We start from the raw sequence: 15235 nt of genomic DNA, 5'->3' as shown, positions 1-15235 counted from the left end.
CCCCCCCCCCCCCCACCCCCCCCCCCCCCCACCCCCCCCCCCCCCCACCCCCCCCCCCCCCCACCCCCCCCCCCCCCCACCCCCCCCCCCCCCCACCCCCCCCCCCCCCCACCCCCCCCCCCCCCCACCCCCCCCCCCCCCCACCCCCCCCCCCCCCCACCCCCCCCCCCCCCCACCCCCCCCCCCCCCCACCCCCCCCCCCCCCCACCCCCCCCCCCCCCCACCCCCCCCCCCCCCCACCCCCCCCCCCCCCCACCCCCCCCCCCCCCCACCCCCCCCCCCCCCCACCCCCCCCCCCCCCCACCCCCCCCCCCCCCCACCCCCCCCCCCCCCCACCCCCCCCCCCCCCCACCCCCCCCCCCCCCCACCCCCCCCCCCCCCCACCCCCCCCCCCCCCCACCCCCCCCCCCCCCCACCCCCCCCCCCCCCCACCCCCCCCCCCCCCCACCCCCCCCCCCCCCCACCCCCCCCCCCCCCCACCCCCCCCCCCCCCCACCCCCCCCCCCCCCCACCCCCCCCCCCCCCCACCCCCCCCCCCCCCCACCCCCCCCCCCCCCCACCCCCCCCCCCCCCCACCCCCCCCCCCCCCCACCCCCCCCCCCCCCCACCCCCCCCCCCCCCCACCCCCCCCCCCCCCCACCCCCCCCCCCCCCCACCCCCCCCCCCCCCCACCCCCCCCCCCCCCCACCCCCCCCCCCCCCCACCCCCCCCCCCCCCCACCCCCCCCCCCCCCCACCCCCCCCCCCCCCCACCCCCCCCCCCCCCCACCCCCCCCCCCCCCCACCCCCCCCCCCCCCCACCCCCCCCCCCCCCCACCCCCCCCCCCCCCCACCCCCCCCCCCCCCCACCCCCCCCCCCCCCCACCCCCCCCCCCCCCCACCCCCCCCCCCCCCCACCCCCCCCCCCCCCCACCCCCCCCCCCCCCCACCCCCCCCCCCCCCCACCCCCCCCCCCCCCCACCCCCCCCCCCCCCCACCCCCCCCCCCCCCCACCCCCCCCCCCCCCCACCCCCCCCCCCCCCCACCCCCCCCCCCCCCCACCCCCCCCCCCCCCCACCCCCCCCCCCCCCCACCCCCCCCCCCCCCCACCCCCCCCCCCCCCCACCCCCCCCCCCCCCCACCCCCCCCCCCCCCCACCCCCCCCCCCCCCCACCCCCCCCCCCCCCCACCCCCCCCCCCCCCCACCCCCCCCCCCCCCCACCCCCCCCCCCCCCCACCCCCCCCCCCCCCCACCCCCCCCCCCCCCCACCCCCCCCCCCCCCCACCCCCCCCCCCCCCCACCCCCCCCCCCCCCCACCCCCCCCCCCCCCCACCCCCCCCCCCCCCCACCCCCCCCCCCCCCCACCCCCCCCCCCCCCCACCCCCCCCCCCCCCCACCCCCCCCCCCCCCCACCCCCCCCCCCCCCCACCCCCCCCCCCCCCCACCCCCCCCCCCCCCCACCCCCCCCCCCCCCCACCCCCCCCCCCCCCCACCCCCCCCCCCCCCCACCCCCCCCCCCCCCCACCCCCCCCCCCCCCCACCCCCCCCCCCCCCCACCCCCCCCCCCCCCCACCCCCCCCCCCCCCCACCCCCCCCCCCCCCCACCCCCCCCCCCCCCCACCCCCCCCCCCCCCCACCCCCCCCCCCCCCCACCCCCCCCCCCCCCCACCCCCCCCCCCCCCCACCCCCCCCCCCCCCCACCCCCCCCCCCCCCCACCCCCCCCCCCCCCCACCCCCCCCCCCCCCCACCCCCCCCCCCCCCCACCCCCCCCCCCCCCCACCCCCCCCCCCCCCCACCCCCCCCCCCCCCCACCCCCCCCCCCCCCCACCCCCCCCCCCCCCCACCCCCCCCCCCCCCCACCCCCCCCCCCCCCCACCCCCCCCCCCCCCCACCCCCCCCCCCCCCCACCCCCCCCCCCCCCCACCCCCCCCCCCCCCCACCCCCCCCCCCCCCCACCCCCCCCCCCCCCCACCCCCCCCCCCCCCCACCCCCCCCCCCCCCCACCCCCCCCCCCCCCCACCCCCCCCCCCCCCCACCCCCCCCCCCCCCCACCCCCCCCCCCCCCCACCCCCCCCCCCCCCCACCCCCCCCCCCCCCCACCCCCCCCCCCCCCCACCCCCCCCCCCCCCCACCCCCCCCCCCCCCCACCCCCCCCCCCCCCCACCCCCCCCCCCCCCCACCCCCCCCCCCCCCCACCCCCCCCCCCCCCCACCCCCCCCCCCCCCCACCCCCCCCCCCCCCCACCCCCCCCCCCCCCCACCCCCCCCCCCCCCCACCCCCCCCCCCCCCCACCCCCCCCCCCCCCCACCCCCCCCCCCCCCCACCCCCCCCCCCCCCCACCCCCCCCCCCCCCCACCCCCCCCCCCCCCCACCCCCCCCCCCCCCCACCCCCCCCCCCCCCCACCCCCCCCCCCCCCCACCCCCCCCCCCCCCCACCCCCCCCCCCCCCCACCCCCCCCCCCCCCCACCCCCCCCCCCCCCCACCCCCCCCCCCCCCCACCCCCCCCCCCCCCCACCCCCCCCCCCCCCCACCCCCCCCCCCCCCCACCCCCCCCCCCCCCCACCCCCCCCCCCCCCCACCCCCCCCCCCCCCCACCCCCCCCCCCCCCCACCCCCCCCCCCCCCCACCCCCCCCCCCCCCCACCCCCCCCCCCCCCCACCCCCCCCCCCCCCCACCCCCCCCCCCCCCCACCCCCCCCCCCCCCCACCCCCCCCCCCCCCCACCCCCCCCCCCCCCCACCCCCCCCCCCCCCCACCCCCCCCCCCCCCCACCCCCCCCCCCCCCCACCCCCCCCCCCCCCCACCCCCCCCCCCCCCCACCCCCCCCCCCCCCCACCCCCCCCCCCCCCCACCCCCCCCCCCCCCCACCCCCCCCCCCCCCCACCCCCCCCCCCCCCCACCCCCCCCCCCCCCCACCCCCCCCCCCCCCCACCCCCCCCCCCCCCCACCCCCCCCCCCCCCCACCCCCCCCCCCCCCCACCCCCCCCCCCCCCCACCCCCCCCCCCCCCCACCCCCCCCCCCCCCCACCCCCCCCCCCCCCCACCCCCCCCCCCCCCCACCCCCCCCCCCCCCCACCCCCCCCCCCCCCCACCCCCCCCCCCCCCCACCCCCCCCCCCCCCCACCCCCCCCCCCCCCCACCCCCCCCCCCCCCCACCCCCCCCCCCCCCCACCCCCCCCCCCCCCCACCCCCCCCCCCCCCCACCCCCCCCCCCCCCCACCCCCCCCCCCCCCCACCCCCCCCCCCCCCCACCCCCCCCCCCCCCCACCCCCCCCCCCCCCCACCCCCCCCCCCCCCCACCCCCCCCCCCCCCCACCCCCCCCCCCCCCCACCCCCCCCCCCCCCCACCCCCCCCCCCCCCCACCCCCCCCCCCCCCCACCCCCCCCCCCCCCCACCCCCCCCCCCCCCCACCCCCCCCCCCCCCCACCCCCCCCCCCCCCCACCCCCCCCCCCCCCCACCCCCCCCCCCCCCCACCCCCCCCCCCCCCCACCCCCCCCCCCCCCCACCCCCCCCCCCCCCCACCCCCCCCCCCCCCCACCCCCCCCCCCCCCCACCCCCCCCCCCCCCCACCCCCCCCCCCCCCCACCCCCCCCCCCCCCCACCCCCCCCCCCCCCCACCCCCCCCCCCCCCCACCCCCCCCCCCCCCCACCCCCCCCCCCCCCCACCCCCCCCCCCCCCCACCCCCCCCCCCCCCCACCCCCCCCCCCCCCCACCCCCCCCCCCCCCCACCCCCCCCCCCCCCCACCCCCCCCCCCCCCCACCCCCCCCCCCCCCCACCCCCCCCCCCCCCCACCCCCCCCCCCCCCCACCCCCCCCCCCCCCCACCCCCCCCCCCCCCCACCCCCCCCCCCCCCCACCCCCCCCCCCCCCCACCCCCCCCCCCCCCCACCCCCCCCCCCCCCCACCCCCCCCCCCCCCCACCCCCCCCCCCCCCCACCCCCCCCCCCCCCCACCCCCCCCCCCCCCCACCCCCCCCCCCCCCCACCCCCCCCCCCCCCCACCCCCCCCCCCCCCCACCCCCCCCCCCCCCCACCCCCCCCCCCCCCCACCCCCCCCCCCCCCCACCCCCCCCCCCCCCCACCCCCCCCCCCCCCCACCCCCCCCCCCCCCCACCCCCCCCCCCCCCCACCCCCCCCCCCCCCCACCCCCCCCCCCCCCCACCCCCCCCCCCCCCCACCCCCCCCCCCCCCCACCCCCCCCCCCCCCCACCCCCCCCCCCCCCCACCCCCCCCCCCCCCCACCCCCCCCCCCCCCCACCCCCCCCCCCCCCCACCCCCCCCCCCCCCCACCCCCCCCCCCCCCCACCCCCCCCCCCCCCCACCCCCCCCCCCCCCCACCCCCCCCCCCCCCCACCCCCCCCCCCCCCCACCCCCCCCCCCCCCCACCCCCCCCCCCCCCCACCCCCCCCCCCCCCCACCCCCCCCCCCCCCCACCCCCCCCCCCCCCCACCCCCCCCCCCCCCCACCCCCCCCCCCCCCCACCCCCCCCCCCCCCCACCCCCCCCCCCCCCCACCCCCCCCCCCCCCCACCCCCCCCCCCCCCCACCCCCCCCCCCCCCCACCCCCCCCCCCCCCCACCCCCCCCCCCCCCCACCCCCCCCCCCCCCCACCCCCCCCCCCCCCCACCCCCCCCCCCCCCCACCCCCCCCCCCCCCCACCCCCCCCCCCCCCCACCCCCCCCCCCCCCCACCCCCCCCCCCCCCCACCCCCCCCCCCCCCCACCCCCCCCCCCCCCCACCCCCCCCCCCCCCCACCCCCCCCCCCCCCCACCCCCCCCCCCCCCCACCCCCCCCCCCCCCCACCCCCCCCCCCCCCCACCCCCCCCCCCCCCCACCCCCCCCCCCCCCCACCCCCCCCCCCCCCCACCCCCCCCCCCCCCCACCCCCCCCCCCCCCCACCCCCCCCCCCCCCCACCCCCCCCCCCCCCCACCCCCCCCCCCCCCCACCCCCCCCCCCCCCCACCCCCCCCCCCCCCCACCCCCCCCCCCCCCCACCCCCCCCCCCCCCCACCCCCCCCCCCCCCCACCCCCCCCCCCCCCCACCCCCCCCCCCCCCCACCCCCCCCCCCCCCCACCCCCCCCCCCCCCCACCCCCCCCCCCCCCCACCCCCCCCCCCCCCCACCCCCCCCCCCCCCCACCCCCCCCCCCCCCCACCCCCCCCCCCCCCCACCCCCCCCCCCCCCCACCCCCCCCCCCCCCCACCCCCCCCCCCCCCCACCCCCCCCCCCCCCCACCCCCCCCCCCCCCCACCCCCCCCCCCCCCCACCCCCCCCCCCCCCCACCCCCCCCCCCCCCCACCCCCCCCCCCCCCCACCCCCCCCCCCCCCCACCCCCCCCCCCCCCCACCCCCCCCCCCCCCCACCCCCCCCCCCCCCCACCCCCCCCCCCCCCCACCCCCCCCCCCCCCCACCCCCCCCCCCCCCCACCCCCCCCCCCCCCCACCCCCCCCCCCCCCCACCCCCCCCCCCCCCCACCCCCCCCCCCCCCCACCCCCCCCCCCCCCCACCCCCCCCCCCCCCCACCCCCCCCCCCCCCCACCCCCCCCCCCCCCCACCCCCCCCCCCCCCCACCCCCCCCCCCCCCCACCCCCCCCCCCCCCCACCCCCCCCCCCCCCCACCCCCCCCCCCCCCCACCCCCCCCCCCCCCCACCCCCCCCCCCCCCCACCCCCCCCCCCCCCCACCCCCCCCCCCCCCCACCCCCCCCCCCCCCCACCCCCCCCCCCCCCCACCCCCCCCCCCCCCCACCCCCCCCCCCCCCCACCCCCCCCCCCCCCCACCCCCCCCCCCCCCCACCCCCCCCCCCCCCCACCCCCCCCCCCCCCCACCCCCCCCCCCCCCCACCCCCCCCCCCCCCCACCCCCCCCCCCCCCCACCCCCCCCCCCCCCCACCCCCCCCCCCCCCCACCCCCCCCCCCCCCCACCCCCCCCCCCCCCCACCCCCCCCCCCCCCCACCCCCCCCCCCCCCCACCCCCCCCCCCCCCCACCCCCCCCCCCCCCCACCCCCCCCCCCCCCCACCCCCCCCCCCCCCCACCCCCCCCCCCCCCCACCCCCCCCCCCCCCCACCCCCCCCCCCCCCCACCCCCCCCCCCCCCCACCCCCCCCCCCCCCCACCCCCCCCCCCCCCCACCCCCCCCCCCCCCCACCCCCCCCCCCCCCCACCCCCCCCCCCCCCCACCCCCCCCCCCCCCCACCCCCCCCCCCCCCCACCCCCCCCCCCCCCCACCCCCCCCCCCCCCCACCCCCCCCCCCCCCCACCCCCCCCCCCCCCCACCCCCCCCCCCCCCCACCCCCCCCCCCCCCCACCCCCCCCCCCCCCCACCCCCCCCCCCCCCCACCCCCCCCCCCCCCCACCCCCCCCCCCCCCCACCCCCCCCCCCCCCCACCCCCCCCCCCCCCCACCCCCCCCCCCCCCCACCCCCCCCCCCCCCCACCCCCCCCCCCCCCCACCCCCCCCCCCCCCCACCCCCCCCCCCCCCCACCCCCCCCCCCCCCCACCCCCCCCCCCCCCCACCCCCCCCCCCCCCCACCCCCCCCCCCCCCCACCCCCCCCCCCCCCCACCCCCCCCCCCCCCCACCCCCCCCCCCCCCCACCCCCCCCCCCCCCCACCCCCCCCCCCCCCCACCCCCCCCCCCCCCCACCCCCCCCCCCCCCCACCCCCCCCCCCCCCCACCCCCCCCCCCCCCCACCCCCCCCCCCCCCCACCCCCCCCCCCCCCCACCCCCCCCCCCCCCCACCCCCCCCCCCCCCCACCCCCCCCCCCCCCCACCCCCCCCCCCCCCCACCCCCCCCCCCCCCCACCCCCCCCCCCCCCCACCCCCCCCCCCCCCCACCCCCCCCCCCCCCCACCCCCCCCCCCCCCCACCCCCCCCCCCCCCCACCCCCCCCCCCCCCCACCCCCCCCCCCCCCCACCCCCCCCCCCCCCCACCCCCCCCCCCCCCCACCCCCCCCCCCCCCCACCCCCCCCCCCCCCCACCCCCCCCCCCCCCCACCCCCCCCCCCCCCCACCCCCCCCCCCCCCCACCCCCCCCCCCCCCCACCCCCCCCCCCCCCCACCCCCCCCCCCCCCCACCCCCCCCCCCCCCCACCCCCCCCCCCCCCCACCCCCCCCCCCCCCCACCCCCCCCCCCCCCCACCCCCCCCCCCCCCCACCCCCCCCCCCCCCCACCCCCCCCCCCCCCCACCCCCCCCCCCCCCCACCCCCCCCCCCCCCCACCCCCCCCCCCCCCCACCCCCCCCCCCCCCCACCCCCCCCCCCCCCCACCCCCCCCCCCCCCCACCCCCCCCCCCCCCCACCCCCCCCCCCCCCCACCCCCCCCCCCCCCCACCCCCCCCCCCCCCCACCCCCCCCCCCCCCCACCCCCCCCCCCCCCCACCCCCCCCCCCCCCCACCCCCCCCCCCCCCCACCCCCCCCCCCCCCCACCCCCCCCCCCCCCCACCCCCCCCCCCCCCCACCCCCCCCCCCCCCCACCCCCCCCCCCCCCCACCCCCCCCCCCCCCCACCCCCCCCCCCCCCCACCCCCCCCCCCCCCCACCCCCCCCCCCCCCCACCCCCCCCCCCCCCCACCCCCCCCCCCCCCCACCCCCCCCCCCCCCCACCCCCCCCCCCCCCCACCCCCCCCCCCCCCCACCCCCCCCCCCCCCCACCCCCCCCCCCCCCCACCCCCCCCCCCCCCCACCCCCCCCCCCCCCCACCCCCCCCCCCCCCCACCCCCCCCCCCCCCCACCCCCCCCCCCCCCCACCCCCCCCCCCCCCCACCCCCCCCCCCCCCCACCCCCCCCCCCCCCCACCCCCCCCCCCCCCCACCCCCCCCCCCCCCCACCCCCCCCCCCCCCCACCCCCCCCCCCCCCCACCCCCCCCCCCCCCCACCCCCCCCCCCCCCCACCCCCCCCCCCCCCCACCCCCCCCCCCCCCCACCCCCCCCCCCCCCCACCCCCCCCCCCCCCCACCCCCCCCCCCCCCCACCCCCCCCCCCCCCCACCCCCCCCCCCCCCCACCCCCCCCCCCCCCCACCCCCCCCCCCCCCCACCCCCCCCCCCCCCCACCCCCCCCCCCCCCCACCCCCCCCCCCCCCCACCCCCCCCCCCCCCCACCCCCCCCCCCCCCCACCCCCCCCCCCCCCCACCCCCCCCCCCCCCCACCCCCCCCCCCCCCCACCCCCCCCCCCCCCCACCCCCCCCCCCCCCCACCCCCCCCCCCCCCCACCCCCCCCCCCCCCCACCCCCCCCCCCCCCCACCCCCCCCCCCCCCCACCCCCCCCCCCCCCCACCCCCCCCCCCCCCCACCCCCCCCCCCCCCCACCCCCCCCCCCCCCCACCCCCCCCCCCCCCCACCCCCCCCCCCCCCCACCCCCCCCCCCCCCCACCCCCCCCCCCCCCCACCCCCCCCCCCCCCCACCCCCCCCCCCCCCCACCCCCCCCCCCCCCCACCCCCCCCCCCCCCCACCCCCCCCCCCCCCCACCCCCCCCCCCCCCCACCCCCCCCCCCCCCCACCCCCCCCCCCCCCCACCCCCCCCCCCCCCCACCCCCCCCCCCCCCCACCCCCCCCCCCCCCCACCCCCCCCCCCCCCCACCCCCCCCCCCCCCCACCCCCCCCCCCCCCCACCCCCCCCCCCCCCCACCCCCCCCCCCCCCCACCCCCCCCCCCCCCCACCCCCCCCCCCCCCCACCCCCCCCCCCCCCCACCCCCCCCCCCCCCCACCCCCCCCCCCCCCCACCCCCCCCCCCCCCCACCCCCCCCCCCCCCCACCCCCCCCCCCCCCCACCCCCCCCCCCCCCCACCCCCCCCCCCCCCCACCCCCCCCCCCCCCCACCCCCCCCCCCCCCCACCCCCCCCCCCCCCCACCCCCCCCCCCCCCCACCCCCCCCCCCCCCCACCCCCCCCCCCCCCCACCCCCCCCCCCCCCCACCCCCCCCCCCCCCCACCCCCCCCCCCCCCCACCCCCCCCCCCCCCCACCCCCCCCCCCCCCCACCCCCCCCCCCCCCCACCCCCCCCCCCCCCCACCCCCCCCCCCCCCCACCCCCCCCCCCCCCCACCCCCCCCCCCCCCCACCCCCCCCCCCCCCCACCCCCCCCCCCCCCCACCCCCCCCCCCCCCCACCCCCCCCCCCCCCCACCCCCCCCCCCCCCCACCCCCCCCCCCCCCCACCCCCCCCCCCCCCCACCCCCCCCCCCCCCCACCCCCCCCCCCCCCCACCCCCCCCCCCCCCCACCCCCCCCCCCCCCCACCCCCCCCCCCCCCCACCCCCCCCCCCCCCCACCCCCCCCCCCCCCCACCCCCCCCCCCCCCCACCCCCCCCCCCCCCCACCCCCCCCCCCCCCCACCCCCCCCCCCCCCCACCCCCCCCCCCCCCCACCCCCCCCCCCCCCCACCCCCCCCCCCCCCCACCCCCCCCCCCCCCCACCCCCCCCCCCCCCCACCCCCCCCCCCCCCCACCCCCCCCCCCCCCCACCCCCCCCCCCCCCCACCCCCCCCCCCCCCCACCCCCCCCCCCCCCCACCCCCCCCCCCCCCCACCCCCCCCCCCCCCCACCCCCCCCCCCCCCCACCCCCCCCCCCCCCCACCCCCCCCCCCCCCCACCCCCCCCCCCCCCCACCCCCCCCCCCCCCCACCCCCCCCCCCCCCCACCCCCCCCCCCCCCCACCCCCCCCCCCCCCCACCCCCCCCCCCCCCCACCCCCCCCCCCCCCCACCCCCCCCCCCCCCCACCCCCCCCCCCCCCCACCCCCCCCCCCCCCCACCCCCCCCCCCCCCCACCCCCCCCCCCCCCCACCCCCCCCCCCCCCCACCCCCCCCCCCCCCCACCCCCCCCCCCCCCCACCCCCCCCCCCCCCCACCCCCCCCCCCCCCCACCCCCCCCCCCCCCCACCCCCCCCCCCCCCCACCCCCCCCCCCCCCCACCCCCCCCCCCCCCCACCCCCCCCCCCCCCCACCCCCCCCCCCCCCCACCCCCCCCCCCCCCCACCCCCCCCCCCCCCCACCCCCCCCCCCCCCCACCCCCCCCCCCCCCCACCCCCCCCCCCCCCCACCCCCCCCCCCCCCCACCCCCCCCCCCCCCCACCCCCCCCCCCCCCCACCCCCCCCCCCCCCCACCCCCCCCCCCCCCCACCCCCCCCCCCCCCCACCCCCCCCCCCCCCCACCCCCCCCCCCCCCCACCCCCCCCCCCCCCCACCCCCCCCCCCCCCCACCCCCCCCCCCCCCCACCCCCCCCCCCCCCCACCCCCCCCCCCCCCCACCCCCCCCCCCCCCCACCCCCCCCCCCCCCCACCCCCCCCCCCCCCCACCCCCCCCCCCCCCCACCCCCCCCCCCCCCCACCCCCCCCCCCCCCCACCCCCCCCCCCCCCCACCCCCCCCCCCCCCCACCCCCCCCCCCCCCCACCCCCCCCCCCCCCCACCCCCCCCCCCCCCCACCCCCCCCCCCCCCCACCCCCCCCCCCCCCCACCCCCCCCCCCCCCCACCCCCCCCCCCCCCCACCCCCCCCCCCCCCCACCCCCCCCCCCCCCCACCCCCCCCCCCCCCCACCCCCCCCCCCCCCCACCCCCCCCCCCCCCCACCCCCCCCCCCCCCCACCCCCCCCCCCCCCCACCCCCCCCCCCCCCCACCCCCCCCCCCCCCCACCCCCCCCCCCCCCCACCCCCCCCCCCCCCCACCCCCCCCCCCCCCCACCCCCCCCCCCCCCCACCCCCCCCCCCCCCCACCCCCCCCCCCCCCCACCCCCCCCCCCCCCCACCCCCCCCCCCCCCCACCCCCCCCCCCCCCCACCCCCCCCCCCCCCCACCCCCCCCCCCCCCCACCCCCCCCCCCCCCCACCCCCCCCCCCCCCCACCCCCCCCCCCCCCCACCCCCCCCCCCCCCCACCCCCCCCCCCCCCCACCCCCCCCCCCCCCCACCCCCCCCCCCCCCCACCCCCCCCCCCCCCCACCCCCCCCCCCCCCCACCCCCCCCCCCCCCCACCCCCCCCCCCCCCCACCCCCCCCCCCCCCCACCCCCCCCCCCCCCCACCCCCCCCCCCCCCCACCCCCCCCCCCCCCCACCCCCCCCCCCCCCCACCCCCCCCCCCCCCCACCCCCCCCCCCCCCCACCCCCCCCCCCCCCCACCCCCCCCCCCCCCCACCCCCCCCCCCCCCCACCCCCCCCCCCCCCCACCCCCCCCCCCCCCCACCCCCCCCCCCCCCCACCCCCCCCCCCCCCCACCCCCCCCCCCCCCCACCCCCCCCCCCCCCCACCCCCCCCCCCCCCCACCCCCCCCCCCCCCCACCCCCCCCCCCCCCCACCCCCCCCCCCCCCCACCCCCCCCCCCCCCCACCCCCCCCCCCCCCCACCCCCCCCCCCCCCCACCCCCCCCCCCCCCCACCCCCCCCCCCCCCCACCCCCCCCCCCCCCCACCCCCCCCCCCCCCCACCCCCCCCCCCCCCCACCCCCCCCCCCCCCCACCCCCCCCCCCCCCCACCCCCCCCCCCCCCCACCCCCCCCCCCCCCCACCCCCCCCCCCCCCCACCCCCCCCCCCCCCCACCCCCCCCCCCCCCCACCCCCCCCCCCCCCCACCCCCCCCCCCCCCCACCCCCCCCCCCCCCCACCCCCCCCCCCCCCCACCCCCCCCCCCCCCCACCCCCCCCCCCCCCCACCCCCCCCCCCCCCCACCCCCCCCCCCCCCCACCCCCCCCCCCCCCCACCCCCCCCCCCCCCCACCCCCCCCCCCCCCCACCCCCCCCCCCCCCCACCCCCCCCCCCCCCCACCCCCCCCCCCCCCCACCCCCCCCCCCCCCCACCCCCCCCCCCCCCCACCCCCCCCCCCCCCCACCCCCCCCCCCCCCCACCCCCCCCCCCCCCCACCCCCCCCCCCCCCCACCCCCCCCCCCCCCCACCCCCCCCCCCCCCCACCCCCCCCCCCCCCCACCCCCCCCCCCCCCCACCCCCCCCCCCCCCCACCCCCCCCCCCCCCCACCCCCCCCCCCCCCCACCCCCCCCCCCCCCCACCCCCCCCCCCCCCCACCCCCCCCCCCCCCCACCCCCCCCCCCCCCCACCCCCCCCCCCCCCCACCCCCCCCCCCCCCCACCCCCCCCCCCCCCCACCCCCCCCCCCCCCCACCCCCCCCCCCCCCCACCCCCCCCCCCCCCCACCCCCCCCCCCCCCCACCCCCCCCCCCCCCCACCCCCCCCCCCCCCCACCCCCCCCCCCCCCCACCCCCCCCCCCCCCCACCCCCCCCCCCCCCCACCCCCCCCCCCCCCCACCCCCCCCCCCCCCCACCCCCCCCCCCCCCCACCCCCCCCCCCCCCCACCCCCCCCCCCCCCCACCCCCCCCCCCCCCCACCCCCCCCCCCCCCCACCCCCCCCCCCCCCCACCCCCCCCCCCCCCCACCCCCCCCCCCCCCCACCCCCCCCCCCCCCCACCCCCCCCCCCCCCCACCCCCCCCCCCCCCCACCCCCCCCCCCCCCCACCCCCCCCCCCCCCCACCCCCCCCCCCCCCCACCCCCCCCCCCCCCCACCCCCCCCCCCCCCCACCCCCCCCCCCCCCCACCCCCCCCCCCCCCCACCCCCCCCCCCCCCCACCCCCCCCCCCCCCCACCCCCCCCCCCCCCCACCCCCCCCCCCCCCCACCCCCCCCCCCCCCCACCCCCCCCCCCCCCCACCCCCCCCCCCCCCCACCCCCCCCCCCCCCCACCCCCCCCCCCCCCCACCCCCCCCCCCCCCCACCCCCCCCCCCCCCCACCCCCCCCCCCCCCCACCCCCCCCCCCCCCCACCCCCCCCCCCCCCCACCCCCCCCCCCCCCCACCCCCCCCCCCCCCCACCCCCCCCCCCCCCCACCCCCCCCCCCCCCCACCCCCCCCCCCCCCCACCCCCCCCCCCCCCCACCCCCCCCCCCCCCCACCCCCCCCCCCCCCCACCCCCCCCCCCCCCCACCCCCCCCCCCCCCCACCCCCCCCCCCCCCCACCCCCCCCCCCCCCCACCCCCCCCCCCCCCCACCCCCCCCCCCCCCCACCCCCCCCCCCCCCCACCCCCCCCCCCCCCCACCCCCCCCCCCCCCCACCCCCCCCCCCCCCCACCCCCCCCCCCCCCCACCCCCCCCCCCCCCCACCCCCCCCCCCCCCCACCCCCCCCCCCCCCCACCCCCCCCCCCCCCCACCCCCCCCCCCCCCCACCCCCCCCCCCCCCCACCCCCCCCCCCCCCCACCCCCCCCCCCCCCCACCCCCCCCCCCCCCCACCCCCCCCCCCCCCCACCCCCCCCCCCCCCCACCCCCCCCCCCCCCCACCCCCCCCCCCCCCCACCCCCCCCCCCCCCCACCCCCCCCCCCCCCCACCCCCCCCCCCCCCCACCCCCCCCCCCCCCCACCCCCCCCCCCCCCCACCCCCCCCCCCCCCCACCCCCCCCCCCCCCCACCCCCCCCCCCCCCCACCCCCCCCCCCCCCCACCCCCCCCCCCCCCCACCCCCCCCCCCCCCCACCCCCCCCCCCCCCCACCCCCCCCCCCCCCCACCCCCCCCCCCCCCCACCCCCCCCCCCCCCCACCCCCCCCCCCCCCCACCCCCCCCCCCCCCCACCCCCCCCCCCCCCCACCCCCCCCCCCCCCCACCCCCCCCCCCCCCCACCCCCCCCCCCCCCCACCCCCCCCCCCCCCCACCCCCCCCCCCCCCCACCCCCCCCCCCCCCCACCCCCCCCCCCCCCCACCCCCCCCCCCCCCCACCCCCCCCCCCCCCCACCCCCCCCCCCCCCCACCCCCCCCCCCCCCCACCCCCCCCCCCCCCCACCCCCCCCCCCCCCCACCCCCCCCCCCCCCCACCCCCCCCCCCCCCCACCCCCCCCCCCCCCCACCCCCCCCCCCCCCCACCCCCCCCCCCCCCCACCCCCCCCCCCCCCCACCCCCCCCCCCCCCCACCCCCCCCCCCCCCCACCCCCCCCCCCCCCCACCCCCCCCCCCCCCCACCCCCCCCCCCCCCCACCCCCCCCCCCCCCCACCCCCCCCCCCCCCCACCCCCCCCCCCCCCCACCCCCCCCCCCCCCCACCCCCCCCCCCCCCCACCCCCCCCCCCCCCCACCCCCCCCCCCCCCCACCCCCCCCCCCCCCCACCCCCCCCCCCCCCCACCCCCCCCCCCCCCCACCCCCCCCCCCCCCCACCCCCCCCCCCCCCCACCCCCCCCCCCCCCCACCCCCCCCCCCCCCCACCCCCCCCCCCCCCCACCCCCCCCCCCCCCCACCCCCCCCCCCCCCCACCCCCCCCCCCCCCCACCCCCCCCCCCCCCCACCCCCCCCCCCCCCCACCCCCCCCCCCCCCCACCCCCCCCCCCCCCCACCCCCCCCCCCCCCCACCCCCCCCCCCCCCCACCCCCCCCCCCCCCCACCCCCCCCCCCCCCCACCCCCCCCCCCCCCCACCCCCCCCCCCCCCCACCCCCCCCCCCCCCCACCCCCCCCCCCCCCCACCCCCCCCCCCCCCCACCCCCCCCCCCCCCCACCCCCCCCCCCCCCCACCCCCCCCCCCCCCCACCCCCCCCCCCCCCCACCCCCCCCCCCCCCCACCCCCCCCCCCCCCCACCCCCCCCCCCCCCCACCCCCCCCCCCCCCCACCCCCCCCCCCCCCCACCCCCCCCCCCCCCCACCCCCCCCCCCCCCCACCCCCCCCCCCCCCCACCCCCCCCCCCCCCCACCCCCCCCCCCCCCCACCCCCCCCCCCCCCCACCCCCCCCCCCCCCCACCCCCCCCCCCCCCCACCCCCCCCCCCCCCCACCCCCCCCCCCCCCCACCCCCCCCCCCCCCCACCCCCCCCCCCCCCCACCCCCCCCCCCCCCCACCCCCCCCCCCCCCCACCCCCCCCCCCCCCCACCCCCCCCCCCCCCCACCCCCCCCCCCCCCCACCCCCCCCCCCCCCCACCCCCCCCCCCCCCCACCCCCCCCCCCCCCCACCCCCCCCCCCCCCCACCCCCCCCCCCCCCCACCCCCCCCCCCCCCCACCCCCCCCCCCCCCCACCCCCCCCCCCCCCCACCCCCCCCCCCCCCCACCCCCCCCCCCCCCCACCCCCCCCCCCCCCCACCCCCCCCCCCCCCCACCCCCCCCCCCCCCCACCCCCCCCCCCCCCCACCCCCCCCCCCCCCCACCCCCCCCCCCCCCCACCCCCCCCCCCCCCCACCCCCCCCCCCCCCCACCCCCCCCCCCCCCCACCCCCCCCCCCCCCCACCCCCCCCCCCCCCCACCCCCCCCCCCCCAAGTATTATGTCAGTTCCAGAGAAAACCTGGAAGTGGCA

At 93.6% G+C, this 15235-nt stretch overlaps 1 protein-coding gene across 1 annotated transcript in view; it reads right to left on the bottom strand.

The window, feature by feature from the left end:
• Positions 1-15235, bottom strand: part of LOC125444264 (solute carrier family 12 member 6-like) — an 87992-nt gene that overhangs the window by 44965 nt on the left and 27792 nt on the right.

The sequence above is a fragment of the Sphaerodactylus townsendi genome, linkage group LG15, assembly GCF_021028975.2.
Source record: "Sphaerodactylus townsendi isolate TG3544 linkage group LG15, MPM_Stown_v2.3, whole genome shotgun sequence".
NCBI classification, from domain to species: Eukaryota; Metazoa; Chordata; class Lepidosauria; order Squamata; family Sphaerodactylidae; genus Sphaerodactylus; species Sphaerodactylus townsendi.
This window is presented reverse-complemented; position numbering and strand designations above follow the sequence as displayed.